The sequence below is a fragment of the Capra hircus genome, chromosome 3 (genome assembly GCF_001704415.2).
Source record: "Capra hircus breed San Clemente chromosome 3, ASM170441v1, whole genome shotgun sequence".
Classification (NCBI taxonomy): domain Eukaryota; kingdom Metazoa; phylum Chordata; class Mammalia; order Artiodactyla; family Bovidae; genus Capra; species Capra hircus.
This window is the reverse complement of record NC_030810.1, coordinates 60,364,894-60,384,560: the sequence shown is the minus strand read 5'-3', so window position 1 is coordinate 60,384,560 and position 19,667 is coordinate 60,364,894.

Genomic DNA, 19,667 nt, shown 5'->3' with positions numbered 1-19,667 from the left:
TCCAAGGAACTCTCAAGAGCCTTCTCCAACACCACAGTTCAAAAGAATCAATTCTTCAGTGCTCAGCTTTCTTTAAAGTCCAAGTCTCACATCCATACATGACTACAGGAAAAGCCATAGCTTTAACTAGATGGATTTCCGTTGGCAAAGTAATGTCTCTGCTTTTTAATATGCTATCTAGGTTGGTCATAGCTTTCCTTCCAAAGAGCAAGTGTCTTTTAATTTCATGGCTGCAATCAGTGATTTTGGAGCCCAAGAAAATAGTCTCACTGTTGCCATTGTTTCCCCATCTATTTGCCATGAAGTGATAGGACCAGATGTAGTTTTGGAGTTTAACAGGTTATATACTAGTATTTTTATATTCCAAGATCTATATTAGTTCTCAAGGAAACAAGCAAGAAAACTGTTATGAACACCTTCACCTCAACATGTGCATGCATGCACACACACACCCACCCACACACACACACACACATACCCACACACACACATGAGTACATAATCTAATAGAAAAGATAGTTAAGTAAACATGAAATCAAATGCCATATTAGAAGCACTGAACCAGATACAAGAAAAAAATATATCTTTGGCAGTTTTTGTATTTCTGGAATTAGGAAAATCAAGATGGTGTGGAGACTAGAAACTGAAAATTTTGAATATTTTGGAAAGACAGTTTCTAGAACAGATAATACTATGAAATAGTTTTGAGTCCTTTCATTTAAGAATTTCATTTATTTTATATTTTTTACAGAGATAAAAATAATAAAAGGAAGTTATGAAGAGGTAAATTATGAATCAAAGAGAAGATCTTTCTAAAAATGAAAGTATTGAAAAATAGAATAGATTTCCTTGGATGTGAGAACTTCCTCATTGCTGGAATTATTCATAAATGAAACAAGAATATTTATGATGAAATGTCTTGATATAGCAGACAGTTGCTCAGCAGACACTGTTGTTGAACATCAGAAAATAAGAATTGTGTTCCTGGCACTTCATTTTCCTGATCATTTGACATAGGTGCTGACCTTTTCCTCATAAGAAAAATGGAGACATTTTTCTCCTTCAGAGAGTTGCGCTGAGAATTAAATGGGATAAAATAGTTGGTACTTTCAAATTATAACTATTATGAAATATGAGTTGTTATAAATTTATGTTGATAATAGGAAAAATAATAATCACACATTTGGTTTCAGTCTCTGTGTGTAGTTCTAGAAGACAATAGTTATTTTCTCTTGCTTCTGTATAAGAAAAGGAAAGCTTCATCTTACAAGTGACCATTCCATAGAGACATAGCTGGTCAATGAGTGGCAGAAGAAGAAGTCGTGACTTCTCCCACAGAGCAAGAAGCATCTCCCCTGTAGTGCGCTGTATTATGATGAAACAGAATTTATGGCCAAAGTTCCTGAGGTACTTTGGACTGAAGTCACTCAAGTAATAATAGACTGTGTAGACATCTTTCTCTAAGTGATATGCTTATGTGATTTTTCACTCAAGGTACTAGGATAGAAATAACAAATGTTGGCCAGGTCCACCTCTCTTTAATAAGCGATACCTATCTGTAATAAAAACTCACAGGACATTTTTTAAAATAGGAGCTTTAAGAAGACACAACAAGAGATTAATCAAGAAGAGCTGAATATCTACTATGAAATGTAGGATAACTATTATTAATTTTGAAGCCAATTACCATCCCCCATATTTTGATGACTGGCGAGATTCTCTCTCTGCTCTTGCCTTTTTCATCCACTCTCCTTGTTCTGTATATGCTGCTGCCGCTACTGCTGCTGCTGCTGCTGCTGCTAAATCACTTCAGTCATGTCCAACCCTGTGCGCCCCCATAGACGGCAGGCCACCAGGCTCCCCCGTCCCTGGGATTCTCCAGGCAAGAACACTGGAGTGGGTTGCCATTTCCTTCTCCAATGCATGAAAGTGAAAAGTGAAAGTGAAGTCACTCACTCGTGTCCAACTCTTAGCGACCCCATGGACTTCAGCCTTCCAGGCTCCTCCGTCCATGGGATTTTCCAGGCAAGAGTACTGGAGTGGGGTGCCATTGCCTTCTCCTGTTCTGTATATTCTCTTATTTAAATATGCTAGTTCTCTATCCCATGGTGGCACAGGATGAACCAACATTTTATTTGTGACAAGGAGTCATACTCTTTACAGGATGTTCTCAGCAGTGATTCACTCTTAAGTTGCATAAATATAGAAGCTTTCTGCCTAAACTATTTGCAACTTAGAAACTATTTTGATGTTTATTCCTAACTGCTGTAACATAAATATTACAAGGAAGGAAATGTAGGAGATGTGACTCTTTTTGTTCTTTATGAAAACCCCATGCTCTTTCTGAGAATTTTCTGAGACTTCAATGACAGGATTTTTATGGTTTTCCTTACATTTAAGGGTAGAAATGAATATATTTTAGGCTGGGTGCTACGCTATATACTCTGTACTATTATTTAAATGTTCCTTCTGTCTTTGACCCGTTTCTTACCACCCAAAACGCTGTTTACACACACCCATTTACAGAATTGGTGATTAAAAGCCCTTTTGCTGCTACAAAATGTTTTCTCAACATAATCTTGCTGTTTAACTATTTGAAGACCACCAAACATGAGTTCATCTTTATATATTTAATCTCATAAATATACAACAGAAAAACTGAGAAAGTGGTTGCATACCATTAATCCTTTGAAAAATTCTGCCTTTGATTTTCTTTTCCTGTTAAAAGATCACTAGCTAAGTAGTTTGTGAATATTTTTGTATTCTTTTCATCTGTCAAAATATACAGTATTAAAGCACATATGAATTTTTTAATCACATGGAGTTTTAATGCTAACTCTGTGCTGGTATGCGGTAGCATGAGAATTAGGTCAGTGATGAAGTTTTAGCCCCACCTACAATTCAAAATCTCAATAAATTAGGAAAATGCCCTTCCCCAAGAAGATATGGCAAGACCTTCAATTGCTTTTATGTCTATATCTGTTATATTTATTTAAAGTAGAGCTTATTAGTCAATTGGAAAAGGAGATATACATATATTTTATAGCAATAAATCTAGTCATTGCCTTTGACTTTAGAGTAGAAAAGAGGAAAAAACAAAATTCTTCTATTTCAATTAACGTGGAAGAAAAAGACTAAAAATGGCACCACGCTCAGCCATTTCTCTTTTCTTTTCTGAAAGCATCTGACCACGAAGAAAAAAGCCCACTTTACCCTGTAGGCGGCAGTGCTATACATCCGTCACAGTTTTCACTTTCATGCTCAGGGGCCATTACAAGCACTATCCACTTATATTCCATTACAATTGATTGAATATTATACATCAAAAAGTGGAGAGAAAATGTTTAAGATTTTATGAATGCAAGAGAAATGATTAGAGCTCACAAAAGCTTTGAATTCTGAAGCTTGGCTTCTATCTTGTCCTTACATAAGCATCTTTGATCTTCTTTTCACCCGGCTTTTTAGATGACTTTTATGTGGTCTTATAATTGTTTTATTATTTTAGGAGAATTAGTCATGTCTACTTTTTTTTTTTTCTTTAGAGGTTATTTTAAAAAGAAAATTTCCACTCCATTACAAGTCAGGGGATTTCTCAGACCAGATAGAATTAATGGTTACTCTTCTTTGTGTTATAAGGAATAGAAGTTTGAAGACCTAGGTTTTAACTTTGAGTTTTCCATAAAGTAATTTGAACTTTGACAATAAATTCATCTGATATGCTTCATTTTTTTTTTCTTTCTTTCTACACAGAGCTATTTGTCATCTCTTTCAGGATTAATGCAGTTAATCAGTTTAGAAGAGTTGAAAACTCTAAGTATGAGGCCTTATTCATATAAAAATCCAAGTTTTAGGGTTAGATTTATAATAAACACTCTATAATAAGCAAGAAGACATTGCACAAAGGACACAGACTTTTAAATTATATTGTCTTTCCATTAATAACCAACCCCGAATGTGCCTTCTTGTGCAGTGGCAGGTTGCCGAGGCTGTGCAAACTTTTCCTGTGGGAACCCCTTAAATGTAATTTCTCAACATCGAGGTAGGGTTAGGAAACATCTGGAAATCTTGGTTTCTGCACATAAGCCAACCATTGGAAAATTTCCAAATGATATAAGTTTAGTTATTGTGGTTCTACCATCATTGATTTACTACTTGATAAATGAGTTTTGAGCACTTTCTCAAAGACAGGCAAGACACTGCTTGACACACTGGAGATACAGTGACAGGCAAGAGACCAGATCCTGCTACTTGGCAATGGAAACAGACTCCAATAGAAATGTGAGGCAAGTAGCAGTTTCCCAGAAAATCAATAGTATGCTCTATTTGTAATACAAAAGAACATTATCTCCCCCCTCACTTATTTTCTTTCCCTCCAGCTGCATACCTGAGCTAGAGTTTTCATTCTACCTCACTTCTACTTTCTGACTTGTGGGATGTAGTTAGCACAGCTAGGGCACTCTGCATCACCTCCATCCTGATCGCTGACGTATTTTGTCATGTGTCTTTTGTGTTCCTTTGGTTAATGCATTTAAGGTATTTTTTTTTCGCCCTAAAGCATTAGCCATGAAAACAAGTTCAGTAAAGGCTCTTAGAAGTCCTATAGTAAGAAAAAACTTTCTTAACTCACTTTAAAGAAGGGTTTTCCAAAATTATTTGGCCATGACCTGTGTTTCCCCATTCCCCTAACACTGTCTCTTGATATTGTCAGAGTATAGGAATTGCTTCATTCAACAATCTTTAAAAACACTTGCTGGCTTCTTTCCTATAATTCTCTCTCATGAGCTGGGTCTTGGTAAAAAAAAAAAAAAAATTGAAACAAGACCATTTTTCCTCCTTAGGAATGAGTTTTCAAATTAAAAAAAAAATTATAGAGCAGAAATATAACTATTTGTTTTAATTACTGAAAGTTGAGAATCATAATGTATCATTTTGTCTTTTAAGATTAACATATTTATTCAAAATAAATTGAGAACAGAACTAGATAAATCAGTAATCACTATAGTATTCTAATATGCTGATGATGGAAGAAAAAGTTTCATTGTATGAGAAAGCATATTGTAGTTGAATAGCAGCTATAGAATTATATAGCTAGTTGAATATAATAATATTTCTAAAATTTTTGAAGACACTCCTTGAGATAAAATATTGCTACTTATCACACAAAATAAAGTTCTTGTGGGATATTAAGATAGGGTGTTTAATTTTGAGTTTATTCCATTTTCTTTTTTTTTTTTAACTCTTCTGAGGAATAATTGACAAATATAATTGTATATTTGTAAAGTGTACAACATGGCAATTTGATATATATATATATACATTTTGAAATAATTACCAAGATCAAAATAATTAACATAACTGTTGTGGTGAGATACTTGAGATCTAATCTCAGAAACTTTCAGGTAGACAGTACAGTATCTTTAACTATAGCAATCATTCTGCATATTAGCACCTCAGAACTTATTTTTCTTATAACATAACATTTGTTCCCTTTGATCTATATCTCCCCTTTTCTCCTTTCTCCCAGTCCTGACAACCACCAGTCTAGTCTCTGATTTTATGAAATCAGCTTCTTCTATTTTAGATTCCACATATAAATGATACCATACAATATTTGTCTTTCTTTGTCTGGCTTATTTCATTTGGTATAATGATGTCCTCAGGTTCACTATGTTGTTTATAAATGGCAGAATTTCTTTTTTATGGCTGAATAGTATTTCTTTGTATATATGCCACATTTTCTTCATCCATTTATCCACTGAAGGATACTTATTTTTCATTCATCTATTTTTTTCTCATTAGCTTTAATAAAAGTTCTATAAAAATTTCCTGATCAGATTTTCAATTCAGTGAGGTTTTTACACAGTATTGTGAATAGATTTTACCCAAGTCTTTTCTGGTGTGTGGTTTGATTTTTTAACAAAAAAACCACTTGCAAAAATGTGAGAATTTTGATGAAACCTATTCCCTCAATAGTAGATGAGGAGACAGTCCTCCATAGGAGGACTGGCATCCAAGTCCTACTCATCCCTTACTCTTCCTTAACACTGCTTTTCCTCCAGTTCTGCCTTTCTTGGGACCTTTTATTTTTCACTCTAGGCATTTCTCTGGGAAATCTAGCTTCCCAAGACTTCAAGAGATATTTACTTAGGATGGGCTCTAAAAACTGTATCTATAAATAAGATGTTTCCTTTGAGCTCAAGGTCTAAATATCCACCTGGGCATGGCCCTTCCCAATGCCACAATCAGCTCAATCACAACATATTGAAATTGAACCCTTCATATGTTACCTTAACCCACCCTAATACTAAGCAACCAATATAGACCAAACTTTACCTCTTTCAATTTGTCTTTTATAGTTCTATCCCAGCATGTTCAATGTTTCATTCTTATCTGTTCAGTAACAGTCTTCCTTTATTTTGTCTTAACCTTCTCAAGAGTGATGATTATAAACACATCTTTTTATTCTTTTTTATCCTTATGAATATAGTTTTATCCTCAGAGCACAGCATAAGACCTGGTACATAGAAAGTTCTTGATGTATATTTGGACTGAGTGGGTGAGTCCAAGCAAAGAGATGAAACCATATTGTACGGAAAGTGCAACACTATGGTCTGGGGATGATATTATCATGAGGAGATATATCTCCAAATAAGGAGTCTCCAAATCCAGAGGAAGATGTTGGATCTTAGTTACATTATAAAGGTGGGTGCCAGTGAGGTTGATAGTCTACCACCAACCATGAGTCAGGCTGCTATAATGAACTTGCCAGAGAGTTTTGCCTCTCCTGACCTTGGCTTCTATTAGTGTCTATTAACTCTTTGTAATGACCTTCCCTCGTAGAGACTGAGACTTCATAGAGGGCAGAAATTCCAGCACAGTTATTTTTTGTGTCCATGGCTCTTGGCTTATTGCCTAGAACATAATAAACATTCAGTAAATAACGTCAGATAAGTAAATGGCCTCATTAGTAGAACTTCTTGAATCTCACATTTCTGATATATAACATAGGGTTCATAATAACCACCTCCGTTCAGTTCAGTTCAGTTCAGTTCAGTTCAGTCGCTCAGTCTGTCCGACTCTTTGCGACCCCATGAATTGCAGAACGCCAGGCCTGCGTGTCCATCACCAACTCCCGGAGTTCACTCAGACTAACGTCCATTGAGTCAGTGATGCCATCAGCCACCTCATCCTCTGTCGTGCCCTTCTCCTGGCAATCTTGATTCTAGCTTGTGTTTCTTCCAGTCCAGTGTTTCTCATGATGTATTCTGCATATAAGTTAAATAAGCAGGATGACAATATACAGCCTTGATGTACTCCTTTTCCTATTTGGAACCAGTCTGTTGTTCCATGTCCAGTTCTTAATGATTAGATGGGAATGTGTAAGTAAAACAGCAATTGTGATGCTTGAATGGAAAGTGAGATAAACATACGTCACTTTCTTCAAATGTTTGTCACTCTATGACCAGAATTTTTTCCAAAGTTGGGAAGAAAATAAAGGAAAAACAAAAGGAAGAAGGGAATGATCATATGTTTTGACGCATGCCAAATAATTGTGCTTTCATATGTTTGTTTCAGGGACTCTTCTCTACATCACGAAGGACGTAAGCCACTTTCCAGACAAGAAAACTGATGCTTCATGAAATTAAGTGACCTGCACAAAATCAAATACCATAGTTAAAAGTAGTAGCAGTAGGATTGAAAACTATAGCTTCTGACACTGACTCATGAGCTCTTTTCACTGTAAGGAGATGGAATATACATGTCTTCAAGGATAGTGGGTATATAGGTTCATTCATGGACAGTGTGAAGGAGAATTTTGGCTTTATGTCAAATAAGCTGATTATACTAATAGTGCAAAACGCAACCAAGACTTTTCAAAGAAGTTAATATTAATGAATACTTGATAAATATCCTCCTTGCAACTTGTTTTTAAATGTTCCTATACTCCCGAGTTGGCTCGGTGGTAAAATATCTGCCTGCAAGTAACAGACACAGGCCACACAGGACAGAGGAGCCTGGTGGGCTACAGACCATGGGGTCACAAAGAGTCAGACACAACTAAACAACCACACTACTTCCAATTGTCTTGCTGAGCTTTAAACAATATATCTTTCTAATATTAATCACTGGAAGAAAAGGGTATTATGAAGAAGTAGTGTCAATATGTAAAATCCCTGCTCTTGGGATCTGTGCCTGAAAACTAGCATATTTTTCCCAATTTAAGGAGAGTTTTCATTCTATTTCTTTCTGTGTTATCAATTCCATTTTTGTGGTTGATGGAAAATTGATCTTTAGTTATTCTCATTTTTACTCCTGTCTTCCCTTCTCCATCTCAGACTTGCTCTCAGGTCTTTTAAGTCTTTCTTCTTGATTTCATTCTTCTCCACTAACAAATTTGGCAGAGCAGCTTAGAAACTGTCTGGGAGCACAAAACCAACATATTTAAATTTAAATGTTTACTGCAGTGTGGAGATTATAGTTACATCCATGCTCAAAGATGACAGGGATGCTACATTCAAAATATCTGAAGGGAAGCTTAAGGGGATTTTAATGTATTGCCTTTCTTCACATAGGTCCAAAAGGCTTAAACCTATGTAATGTCCCAGGTTAAACTGCATGATGGACTAGTACTGTTAGCATATGAAACAGAGTCATATTTAATATTTTACCGTCTAGATGCCCATACTGTCACACATGAGGTTTTCTTGAATGCGCTGATGAATAATAATTTAACCATGTATTATCTAGACCCAAGAAACAACCTTTTCCTTACTAATTCTTAAAGGAGACTTAGGTTCTCATGTGGTAAAAACTACATCATATGTCTTTGGATGAATGAAATATGAGTATTTAGTATTTTGAAGGGCAATTAAAACCTTAAAAGAAACATATATCATTTTCTTAGAGGATAAAATTAGCAATGAAAGTATTAAATTTCCTAGAAATGCTTATGTGGGGTATGTTTTTTATTATCTTAATGTAGTTTGAATATAAGAAGTGGTTTGGGGTAGCATAAATGTAAAATTATATTGACTACGCAATCAATAATAAATCATCAACAGTCACAAAAATATTGTTGAATGCATGTCATGATGTAGACATGGTGTCTGTTTCATTTAAGGATGGAAACAAATATTGCTTAAATAGAACACAACAAACTGTAAGCCCCATGAAAGAAAGATTGATTTTTTTCATCATCTCCTTCAGTTTATAGCCTCACAGTAACTTGTATTTTGGGGTAGAGTTTAAAAGCCCCAGCTTCAAGAGCTAGATTGTCCATTTAAAAACAGGCTTTCCAGTTAATGACAGCATGATCTTGGGGGAAGTTGCTTAACTTTCTTGTGCTTGTTTTTTTGATGATCCAGCGGACATTGGCTGTGAAAAGAAGAGAAGTGAAAAGCAAAGAAGAAAAAGGTCCATCTAGTCAAGGCTATGGTTTTTCCAGTGGTCATGTATGGATGACCATACATGAGTTGGACCATAAACAAAGAGAGTTGGACCATAAACAAAGCTGAGCACTGAAGAATTGATGCTTTTGAACTGTGGTGTTAGAGAAGCCTCTTGAGAGTCCCTTGGACTGCAAGGAGATCCAACCAGTCCATCCTGAAGGAAATCATTCCTGAATATTCATTGGAAGGACTGATGTTGAAGCTGAAACTCTAATACTTTGGTCACCTGATGGAAAGAGCTGACTCATTTGAAAAAATCCTGATGCTGGGAAAGATTGAAGGCAGGAGGAGAAGGGGACAACAGTGGATGAGATGGTTGGATGGCATCACCAACTCAATGGAGATTTGTTTGAGTAAACTCTGGGAATTGGTGATGGACAGGGAAGCCTGATGTGCTGTGGTCCATGGGGTTATGAAGAGTCGGACTCAACTGAGTGACTGAACTGAACTGAACTGAGTAGTACCTAGTTCCTCTGCAGATTAAAGGAGATAATATGTTGAGTGCTTAAATGTTCACTGATACTGGTTGATGTATCTACAGTTGTCATAATCTTTAGTATTATTGACACAATGTCTTACAATTAACTGATGGCAAAAAATGATGAAAAATAGATTAATGAATTGAGCCCAAAGTCCATTTTTTTTTCTCTTCAAAAACAAACCAAAAAGAACAAAAAGAAAGAAACACTTCCAGTGCAAAAGTAGTTAATAAACTATTCTTCTTCTCTTTGTTAGCAAATATTCTGGTGAGAAAAGAAATACGTTCATCCCTTGTCTCATCCTAGCTCTACTCCAGCTTGAACAAGGGGAAGATGTGGCTGGCGGGCTATCAGCAACCTTGCCCTCACTGTAGTTCAAAGACTGAGGTGTCGGGACCATGATCGATCATCCAGCCACCTTGCAAAATTTGCCTTTTCTTTCTTTTCCTCCTGATGTCTGTATTTCTTGAACAGTTTATCAGTTAAGTTGCCTTTTGCAGTAAATAAGACAATGTCAAACTTAAACTGGCTAAAGCTACATAGATATTTATTGGCCTTTCAACAAGAAGTCTAAAGAGCATGTTATTCAGGGTGGGCTTCTTTTGGTGATGAATTGTCTTTCTTTGCAGTTCCCTTGGCTCTGCCCTTTCCTGAATGCTGGCTTTATCTTAAGTTGGTAGACAATTTCTGACCTCGCATCTGCCCTGGGCAAGATACAGAAAAGCAGTATAATCTCCTTCTGAATTTGTCATTTAGTAGTGAGAAAAGATTTCCCAGATTCCCCCCCAAATTTCCATTTGCATTTGACTGCCCTTGAACATTTCCTTTGGCTGAGAGGTGAGATCTTGAGGGATGATCATTATTGGTTTAGGCTAATGATGGTTTACCATATGACCTTGTCCTGTGCTGTGCTTAGTTGCTCAGCCATGTCCAACTCTTTGGGACCCCATGGACCGCAGCCCCACAGGCTTCTCTTTCTATGGGTATTCTCCAGATAAGAATGCTGGAGTGGGTAGCCTATCCCTTCTCCAGAGGATCTTCCCAACCCAGGAATCAAACTGGGGTCTCCTATATTGCAGGCGGATTCTTTACCCACTGAACTACCAGGGAAGCCCCATGTGGCCTGGACTGTAAGCTAAAGTAGTGCTTCCCAGGTGGCGCTAGTGGTAAAGAACCTGCTTGCCATTGCAGGAGGCTTAAGACATGTGGGTTCGATCCCTGGGCCGGGAAGATCTCCTGAAGGAAATTGCAGCCCACTACAGAATTCCTGCTTGGAGAATCCTGTGGACAGAGGAGTTTGGTGGGCTACAGTTCACAGGGTCTTAAAGAGTTGGACACGACTTAACTTAGCACGCAAAGTACCCGAAACTGCTGGATTGTGTGTATTGGATAATAAAGGGTCTAAGAGAAAACTGGAGCTAAAACTCCAATACTTTGGCCAACTGATGTGAAGAATTTACTCATTTGAAAAGACCCTGATGCTGGGAAAGACTGAAGGTGGGAGGAGAAGGGGACGACAGAGGATGAGATGGTTGGATGGCATCATTGACTCAATGGACATGAGTTTGAGCAAGCTTCAGGAGATGGTGAAGGACAAGGAAGCCTGGTCTGCTGCAGTCCATGGGGTCGCAAAGAGTCAGACATGTCTGACTGAGTCAACTGAACCGAACTGAACTGAAGTGGAAACTACAATTCATCCATTGCCATGTACCTTCAGAAACTTAAAGCAGATCTCCATTTGAGGAAGTGAGATGTTTCTCATTCGTGGTATTTCCTCAAAAGGATTCCCTGAAATTCTCCCTAATTTGGATCTACCTTGAGCTAAACTGAACATATATCTTGGATTTAGCAACTGATTTCGAATAGGATTATTGGCCTTATTTCGGAAGTAATGTTCAACATCTATCCTGAAACACTTAGCTAGATGTTCCATTAGATTAAAAAGACTGAACACAGTTTTTCTGGTTCCTTGGGTTTGGTTTCCTGAGGATTTCTGTATCTTCTTTATTTTCACTTTAATCCCCAGAGTTGCCCATATATTATAGCTCTTTTTCAGTTTTACTTTCTCTCACTGCTACATTTTCCTATTAGTCCCAAAACTACTCTATGATTTATATCAGATATTCTGACTTATCCTGTGAACTCACACTGGTTTATCATCAATAATAGGTTTATATTATCAAGTTTAATAAGACATTAGGTGTACCTGTCTTTAATAATTTTGGAGATGGAAACTGCAAGAGTTTTGTTGCCAGATAAATTGTTAGGCATTAGTTACACAATTATGAACTAAATATGTGTGGTTATTGAAACGTACACATATGCATAAAACTAACAACAACAACACAGCAACCACAACAAAAAAAAAAACAGATAAGGACCCTGAACCTCAAGGAGCTCACATTTAACAGCTAGTCAGACCTTAAACAAGAAAACACATTGACTCATGTTGAATGGTAGAAACCAACACAATATTGTAAAGCAATTATTCTCCAATTAAAATATTTTAAAAATTCACAATGTAATGATAAACTCAAAAAAGAATAAGAAAACACACATACATACACATAAGCTGCAGTAAATTCTAAGAAGGAAAATAATAGGATACTATAATAGAAACTAGAAAGAGATGGGTGATAAACAAATTTAGATTGGATTGCCACAGAAGGTCTCTCTGGGAACTGACATTTACAGTGATATGTGAAGGATGAAAGGAAGCTTGACTATGAAGAGATGAGGAAAGAACCTTGAAGTTGGAAGATACAGCATGTATGATTACTAGCAAAGGCATCTTCTGGGGCTGAATGAGTGTGGTCCACAAGACGAGAATAAAGAGGTTAGCAGGGCCAGATCTTTAAGGAACTTGGAAGTGAGTTAAGGAGAGTGGGTTTATTATAAGGAAATAGGAAACCTCTGAAGGGTTATCAGCCATACAGTGACATCCTCAATGTTAAAAATTTAAAAGCTCACTATAGATATTTTCTAGAGAACAAAATAGAGGGCGTACAAACAGAAGAGACAACTTGTTTGGCAAGAGGAAACTCTTCTCAAATTTCAAGCCAAAGAAAACAATGTAGTGATCTAGAAAGGTGAGAGTGAGAAAAAAAAGAAAAAAGTGAATTAATGATATACATGAGAGGCAGTAATGACTCACAACTGAATGAGTCCATATAGACCTTGAAGAAAAAGAAATAAAGAAGGACTCCTGCATTACTGACGTGAATGACTATGGGGAGATAGTTCCCCCACGATGAGAAAATTAAGTGAGAGAAAGATGTGGAGACTGTTTGAGTTTAGTTTTAATCAAGTGTAATCCAAGGATAGCTGTCAAGAAAGCACTCAGCCATAAAGCTGGGTGCTCAAAAGAGGAGTCTTAGCTAGAATTCGGGGAACTATAAGTAAATAGGTGGTATTTAAAGCTGTGAAATTGGATGAGGTCGATTAGAGATAGGAGGGAACAGAGAAGAGATGGGAAGATGAGTAAAGGGAGCGCTCTGGGAAGTCCTTTCATTTACAGGTCAAGCGCAGGCGATGGCGCCGAGGAAAGAGTGAGAAGGTGCAGTTACAGGGAGGTGGGGATGGATCTAAGAGAGTATGACATCATGGAAGATGATAATTCAGGAAAAGAGTGACTTATCCTGAGTGATTTAAATGACACAGCATGCGCACATAAGTCTAGTAAGACGAGAATTAAAAATAATTTTGAGACTCATTATGATGTAAGTCATTTGTGGCTTAGCCCAAAGAATTTTATTGGGTAGTAAGGAAGATGCCAATTGAATTGTTGAAAAGTGATAGGTAAGAAAAAATTGGAGACATTGATTGTAGATAACATTTGTATTTATGGAAATCACTTTTCCTTATTTTAGGGCAATAAAGGTTAATAGTAATGTGATTAAAATCATGCTGGAGAAAGCAGCGTTTTTTAAATCATACAATCTTATGATGAGTTCTAAATCTTTTTTCCATTAGGGACTCTGTTCTCTCCTGTTGTCTCACATTCCTCCTCCAACAAAACAGATATACATCAGAACCACCATATGGTGAGAAGAGCAGGCAGATAGAAAGATGCTTATAAAAACAAAATAAAACCCTGGAGAGACAATATGAGTGAAAAGGAAAGAGACAGATGGATAAGCTTACAGAGAAGAATTAGCCCTTAGCCTCTGCACAATCAATAAATGTTGCTTGGTTATTGACAAGAAAGGGGACTCGGAGAGCGAAAGAAGCATACGGGTGGTTTGCATTCCTCTGTGCTCAGTTGCTAAGTCAGGTCCGACTCTGTGCAACCCTGTGGACTGTAGCCTTCCAGGCTCCTCTATCCATAGCACTCTTTAGGATGAATACTGGAGCGGGTTGTCATGCCCTCCTTGGGGGATCTTCCCGACCCAGGGATAGAACCCATGTCTTTTACGTCTCATGCAGGTTCTTTACCACTATCGCCACCTGTGAAGCCCACATGGATGGTGGGACAGAGGCCTTTCTTTATTAATTCTATTTTTTTAATATAAATTTACTTATTTTAATTGGAGGTTAGTTACTTTACAATATTGTATTGGTTTTGCCATACGTTGACATGAATCCGCCACAGGTGTACATGTGCTCCTCATCCTGAAACCCTGTCCCACCTCCCTCCCCATCCTATCCCTCTGGGTCATCCCAGTGCACCAGTCCTGAGCATCCTGTATCATGCATCAAACCTGGACTGGGGATTCATTTCACATAAGATATTGTACATGTTTCAATGCCATTCTCCCATATCATCCCACCCTCGCCCTCCCTCACAGAGTCCAAAAGACTGTTCTATACATCTGTGTCTCTTTTGCTGTTTCCCATACAGGGTTATCATTACTATCTTTTAAAATTCCATATATATGCATTATTATATGGTGTTGGTGTTTTCTTTCTGGCTTACTTCACTCTGTATAACAGGCTTTAGTTTCATCTACCTCATTAGAACTGATTCAAATGCATTCTTTTTAATGGCTGAGTAATACTCCATTGTGTATATGTACCACAGCTTTCTTATCCATTCATCTGCTGATGGACATCTAGGTTGCTTCCATGTCCTGGCTATTATAAACAGTGCTGCGATGAATACTGGGGTACACATGTCTCTTTCAATTGTGGTTTCCTCAGTGTGCATGCCCAGCAGTGGGATTGTTGGGTCATATGGCAGTTCTCTTTCCAGTTTTTTAAGGAATCTCCACACTGTTTTCTATAGTGGCTGTACTAGTTTGCATTCCATCACATCCATCACAGCCGGCCTTGGGTGGGCTTGAACCACCAACCTTGCGGTTAACAGGCAAAGGTGCTAACCAATTGTGCCATAGAAACAAAGACCGAGGCCTTTCTTTTAAACAGCTCCTGCTGCCAACATCAAGCAGCTGTTCAAGTCCATAGCTCAGAACTTTCTGATCCCCTTACAGCTCTCCTTGGGGGTCCAAGCTCACACCCAGGTGCAGTCTTAGAAGAGATGTCATATGTGATTTATATCGTATTGAACAAGAAATTGTTCAATCACTGAGAAGGCCAAAAAAAAAAAAAAACTTTGCCGATGCAATGTATAAATGGAGTTTATACTCTACTCTTTCCACACCCTTTGGTAATCCTCCAAGCTGGATAGTAATATGTGGTTAGAGTTGTAGCCATTCCAGCTAAAGGAGGAAACCATATTTTAAAGATTTAAAAAGCAAATATTCTCTCATCTCCTCAGTGGGATTAGGTTTAGAATATTTAAGATTAGGTTAGACTCTGGTAGTATGCTAAATTCACCCATTCACATCTATTGAAAATACTTTCCTTATATAGGCACAGTCTGAGATACTAATACTTCTATGTCCTGTTGAAGAAACCTCTATAATTCCTATTTAAATCATGTAATAATAAGTCTTCCTCTCACCCCCAAGGAACTAAAATATTAACCAAATTAACTTCACTTTTAAAAACAAAGATATTGGTTTATTAATCACTTAAGTGTGTCCTGGATAGCGGCAAGCATATAGAACATATATCTCTACATCTGGACTTTCCTCTGGCTCAACAGTGAAGAATTCGCCTGACATTGCAGGAGACGCAGGTTTCAGGCCTGGGTCAGGAAGATCCCCTGAAGAAGGAAATGACAACCCACTCCAGTATTCTTGCCTGGACAATCCCATGGACAGAGGAGGAGCCTGCCGGACTATAGTCCAAGGGTTGACAAAAGAGTTGGACACAACTTAGCAACTAAACAACAATTTCAACATCAAGGATTCAATCAGTTTCATTAGTAACCAGACATCTTTCTTAGGAAGGATGGACTTGGTGGGCTGCTTCTTTCTGGTTGTGGAAAAGGACAGTTAGCCACTTAGCCCCACAAAAGGATATATTTATGAAGATAGAGTGTTGCCTGTCCTCTGGGTAGGGTGGTTTATTTTGGTACATGAGAGAAATGACAACACTAAATACATATCTGTTGTCAACACTAACATGACAACACGAATAGTGTTTCGTGCATTACTAAAATTTCACCAGCAACACTGATATTTTGTAACAAGCCGTCCAAAATTTGTCAAATAAAAAAACACTGAAAATAAACGTGTTACATCTTCATATAAACATTTTATAAACATTTCATTAACATTTCACCACATGAATCTGGCATTCCTTGGTGAAGGAGGACCTGAGTGAGATGCAGAGGGTCAATGGCCTGCAGGAGATGAGTGCAAAAGATGCTGGATGAGGCTGAGCTGAGGATGTCAGAGTTGTGAGGGGGTGACTAGAAGGCAGAGATGCATAAGGGTGAGAACACAGAAAGAAACAGTCAGAAAAGGTAAACAAAACTACTGATGAAAGTCTGAAACAACAGTATTAAACATAAGAAAATACTACCACTTCGATTCCTAAAAGCAACACTACATATTGAAGGTCAGTATTAACATTTAATAAAGAAGTCAGGAAAAACACTGGTGAACATTTGCCTTTTGCTTTCTTTTCTTCAGGATTCATAGAAGACCACCCAGAAAAATCCTTTTGAGTCACAGTCTATAATTGCTAGGTTTCATCTTTACTTACTGCTTCTGACAAATAAAAACACATGTGAACATGCTCTCATTTCAATGCTAGCATTCAGCACTAATGATTTAATTACCAAGGCATGCAATCTCTGTACACATTTATTCTATTCATTTCCTGCATTAAGTCAATCTTCCATGTCCCAGGCTTATTCGAAAAGTGACAGTGAAAGGCAAGGAACTAATCCAAAACACAGAAAGTTTCATCTGGGAGAGTGGAACCAAGTAGAGAACAAAAGCTGAGAAAAATGGGGTGAATTCACTCCATGTGCATTTACATAACGCTATCCTGAACATGAGGAAAATAAATATAAATAAGGGCAGTTTTTGGCATCAAGGAACTTACTGTTTCATAGGGCACACAGTAACTATTGTAAACAATTAAATCAAGTGTGACAAGTGGTAGGAAAAGAGTGAGAACAGAGCTATGGAAACTGGGAAGAGTTTTATTTATTTAAGACGGGTGAGAAGAAGGGAGAAGCTATGAAAAGAGCAGAGAGAATGAGTCATGAGCAGAGGCAGAAGTGTGAGAATCTTCTGGGCACAGAGCTGAGAGAGTCAATTCCTAGGTAGGTTGGTAAGAAGTCTGGGATCCCCGAGAAGGAGAGAGGTGTCTGGAGTTCTCAAGGAGGGGAAAAGGACAAATGCTTTTTTCGACATTGCTTTGTTTTAGCCAATGTAACAATGTACTCTTATCCTGCTTGAGGACCTGTTTCTCCTTCTTAAGAGCCTTCTGACTAAACCTGTCATCTTAAAATGTATATTGTGTGAGTGGGTCTGGTAGGACCTTTCTATTGTTAGTTCTAATCTTGTTAATTTAAGATTTATGTTGTGGGAGTGGATCTAGTAAATGTACATAAGGCCTGGATGAGACTAGTGAGAGAGGGGCACTCTCTGTCCCCCTTCTAATGTCTATGTCAGAAGCTTCCTTTGTCCCTTTTTCCACTTTAATAAAACTCTGCTACACAAAAGCTCTTGAGTGATCAAGACTGGTCCCTGGTCCCAAAGCTAAATCTTTGGAGATCACAAACCCAACATTAATCACTGTAAGCTATCAGGGCCAAGGACTGTGGCTTGAAGTTGAAGAGAACAAGACAGGTTCAGAGAGGCAAGATTGGATGTTCACAAGACAAGATTAGGCATGGAGTCTGATTCAGGCAACAGCAGTGAGGTGGGAATGGAAAGGAAAGCAAGAGCAAGACCATTATGAGCCTCTTTGTGGGGGAGGGAAAGGGAGGACTTTAATTGAAAACCATGCAGAATCACTGGACAAAAATAAAAGGAGATTCATGTAAACATAATTGCATTCTAGAAATTGCCTCTGACTGTATTAAGAAAAGGGCTTCCCTGGTGGTAAAGAATCTGACTGCAATGCAGGAGACCTAGGTTTGATCTCTGAGCTGAGAAGATCCCCTGGAGGAGGGAATGGCAACCCACTTCAGTATACTCATCTGAAGAATCCCACGGACAGAGGAGCCTGGTAGACTACTGTTTATGGAGTTGAAAAGAGCTGGACACTACTGAGTGATTAATACACACACATATCAAGGAGACTAGAGCAAAGGAAGTGAGTTGAGGGGCATTATAATGACATTGTAGTACTAGAAGAAAAAATGAAATTAAGAAGTTAGAGTTAAAACGACTCAGTGTTGTGGGGACAGAAGTACACTCAGACTTCTGGTGTGCCAGTGCCTGGAAAAGAGCTATTTCTTGAACTAAGACACATTAGTTCCTTCATTTAGTTAAAATTCACCGTGTATCCGGCACTAGCCTGAGTGCTAGGGACAGAGCAATAAGAACAAGGTCTTTAGCTCATGAATCTTCAGCACCAGCAATGAAAGTGGAATTACATTTGGGGGAAGGGAGGAAGCTCATTAGTTTCCTCTTGACACAATGAGGGAGGTGTGTGGGAAAGCATCCAGGTAAGGCTTAAAAGGGAGGTAAAGACGGTGGTGGGAGATACTGACATAGAGTAAACAGCATAAAGGAGGTTCTTGAAAATATGAGAGTGAACTGGAACACTCATGGGAGTGGGTGATAGAGGATGCATGGAAGAATATCAGAAAGTTAGTAAAAATACCACTGCACTGTGTGTGCTAAGTCATTTTAATCATGTCCAACTCTTTGAGACCTCATCGACCCTAGCCCACCAGGCTCCTCTGTCCATGAGATTCTCTAGCTACGAATACTGGAGTGGGTTTCCATGCCATCCTCCAGGGGATCTTTCAGACCCAGGGATCAAACCCAAGTCTCTTATGTCTCCTGCATTGGCAGGCAAGTTCTTTACCACCAGCACCACCTGGAAAACCCCCAAATTCTGGGCATTAAATGTAAAAATCATTCCATTTGTATTGTTTTAATGTGTGTTTTCAAAGTGGTTAGGAATCAATGGTTTACAGTTAGAAGAGAAATATATAAATGTCTTTCAGCTACACAATCAAAGGGATAAATATAGGGAGAGGGAACCAAATAAGAAAGTGAATAAAGCAGCAAGATAATTATTAGAAAAAATAAAATTATTACATTAAGTGGTCAAATGAGCAGAGTCTTAAAGAAGAAATGATTGATAATTTCAAATTCTGTATAAGTCAAGGAAGATAAGGAGTTAAATAGCTGATTAAAAAGATGAGATTACTGGTTAGGAAGCAATCATTAGAACTGGACATGAAACAACAGACTGGTTCCAA